At 41.5% G+C, this 2,261-nt stretch overlaps 2 non-coding genes and 1 pseudogene across 2 annotated transcripts; 2 read left to right on the forward strand and 1 right to left on the reverse strand.

The window, feature by feature from the left end:
* Positions 1-485: 485 nt before the first annotated feature.
* Positions 486-600, reverse strand: LOC131349535 (U5 spliceosomal RNA). The gene has a single exon (XR_009204085.1). It is a non-coding gene; the product is annotated as a U5 spliceosomal RNA (small nuclear RNA).
* A 748-nt stretch (positions 601-1,348) lies between these two features.
* Positions 1,349-1,463, forward strand: LOC131349539 (U5 spliceosomal RNA). Its single transcript, XR_009204088.1, has one exon. It is a non-coding gene; the product is annotated as a U5 spliceosomal RNA (small nuclear RNA).
* A 326-nt stretch (positions 1,464-1,789) lies between these two features.
* Positions 1,790-1,951, forward strand: LOC131349528 (U2 spliceosomal RNA; annotated as a pseudogene).
* The last annotated feature ends 310 nt before the right edge of the window (positions 1,952-2,261 follow it).

The following is a 2,261-nucleotide window of genomic DNA, read 5'->3' on the forward strand; positions in this document are numbered from 1 at the left end:
TCACATAAGCAAATAAGACCCAACTCCTGGAAAATACCCATTTAACATTGAAGCATACACAGCTTGTAACTCATTGACGTTCCTTTCCACAGAAAACTTTACTAAAAGGCAAAAGGTTAATGCGTGACTTAAGAGAAACCAAAACTTAAAAAAAAACAACAAAAAAAACCCTCAAGACAAGCAGCACCAGGAAACCCTTGTCGGAGAAACACAATGCTCGATGAGGGTAAGGACGGCCCCTTTTATTTTTTTTATATCCTTTCCGTCACACTCGCCTTCTCAAAGCCAGACTACGAAGTGCAATGTGAATACAGTCACAGCCCAAAATCAGAACAGAGAACACCAAAAGGCAGAGGAGCAATAAACTGTTATCTTTTCTGTTTAACAGATAGCCTCAGGCCCCACCTACATAGGCATGCATAAAATCATATAAGCAAATAAAACCCAACTCCTGGAAAATACCCATTTAACATTGAAGCATACACAGCTTTGTCAGAGCTAAGCACAGAAAAATACATCAAGCTCATTGATGTTCCTCTCCACAGAAATCTTCAATAAAAGGCAAAAGATTTACACATGACTTAAGAGAAACCAGCGCTGTGAAGAAAAAAAAACCAAGCAGCACCAGGAAACCCTTGTCAGAGAAACACAATGCTCGATGAGGGTAAGGCCGGCCCCTTGGGTTGGATGAGTGGAGAAAGTGTGGGGAAAGGTTGACAAGCAACAACTGACAGTGGTGAGCAGAAGGAGGTCAAGATAGGCTAGGGAACAGGGCGGGTTGAATGCAGACATAATTTAGTAAGTCAGTCAGTAAGTCAGTAATTGATTTTCCTTCATTTTACATCAGTAAATGTTGCATCAAGCCTGGAAGTACTGCAATACCAGGCCGATCCACGAGCAAGTCCCTTTTCCGCCTCCCAGCTCTAAAAATCTGTTTAAAATAGAGAAGCGAGAAGCAATCCTACGTGTATTTTTGTGAGCTTTGCTCTGGCAAAGCTGTGTATGCTTCAATGTTAAATGGGTAGTTTCCAGTACTTGGGTCTTATTTGGTTATGTGACTTCATGCATGCCTGTATAGGTGTGGCCTGGGGCTGTCCGTTAAGCAGAAGACATAAAAGTTTATTTCTTCTTGGCCTTTTGGCTAAGATCAAGTGTTCTCTGGTCTGGCTTTGGGCTGTGACTGTATTCACATTGCACTTCTTAGTCTGGCTTTGAGAAGACGAGTGTGACGGAAAGGATATTAAAAAAAAAAAAAAGAAAAAAAAAGGGGCCGGCCTTACCCTCATCGAGCATTGTGTTTCCCCGATAAGGGTTTCCAGGTGCTGCTTGCTCATTTTTTTTTTTTTTATAGCTCTGGTTTCTCTTAAGTCACTTATAAATCATTTGTATTTTACTAAAGAGTTCTGTGGAGAGGAACATCAATGAGTTTGATGTATTTTTATGAGCTTTGCTTTGGCAAAGCTGTGTATGCTTCAATCTTAAAGGGGTAGTTTCCAGGAGTTGGGTCTTATTTGCTTATATGGTTTTATGCATCTTGTATAGGTGTGGCCTGAGGCTGTCCATTAAGCAGAGGAGATAAATGTTTATTGCTTCTTGGCCTTTTGGCTAAGATCAAGTGTTTTCTAGTCTGGTTTTGGGCTTTGACTGGGTTTGAGAAGGAGAATAGATGGAATGGGGTTTGTGTAGGATCGCTTCTCAGGCTTTTTAGCTAGGATCTATTGTCTTCACTGGTCTGGATTTTTGGCCTTAGTCTGGCCTTGAGAATGTGAATGGTTAGGTATGGATATGGGTAGGATTTGGATTGGAAAAAAACAATCTGTTCTTCTTAGTGTAATATCTCACACGTCCTCTATATTAAACAGATTTTCAGAGCTGGGAGCCGGATAAGGGGCTACGTCCGCTCCGTGGATCGGCCTGGTATTGCAGTACGTCCAGGCTTGGTGCACTGTTTTCTGATGTAAAATAAAGGACAAAAAATTATTAACTTACTCATTTACTGACTTACTTACTTACTTACTTACTTACTCATCAAATTATTTCTGCATTCAACCCAACCTGTTCCCTAGCCTACCTTCGCCTCCTTCTGCTCACCACTGTCAGTTGTTGCTCGTCAGCCTTTCCCCACCCTTTCTCCACTCAACCAACCCAAAGGGCGGGCCTTACCCTCATCGAGCATTGTCTTTCTCCGACAAGGGTTTCCTGGTGCTAATCAGCTTTCGTTTTTCTTTATGGCTCTGGTTTTTATTAAGTCATGTATAAAT

Source organism: Hemibagrus wyckioides, linkage group LG29 (genome assembly GCF_019097595.1).
Source record: "Hemibagrus wyckioides isolate EC202008001 linkage group LG29, SWU_Hwy_1.0, whole genome shotgun sequence".
NCBI lineage: Eukaryota > Metazoa > Chordata > Actinopteri > Siluriformes > Bagridae > Hemibagrus > Hemibagrus wyckioides.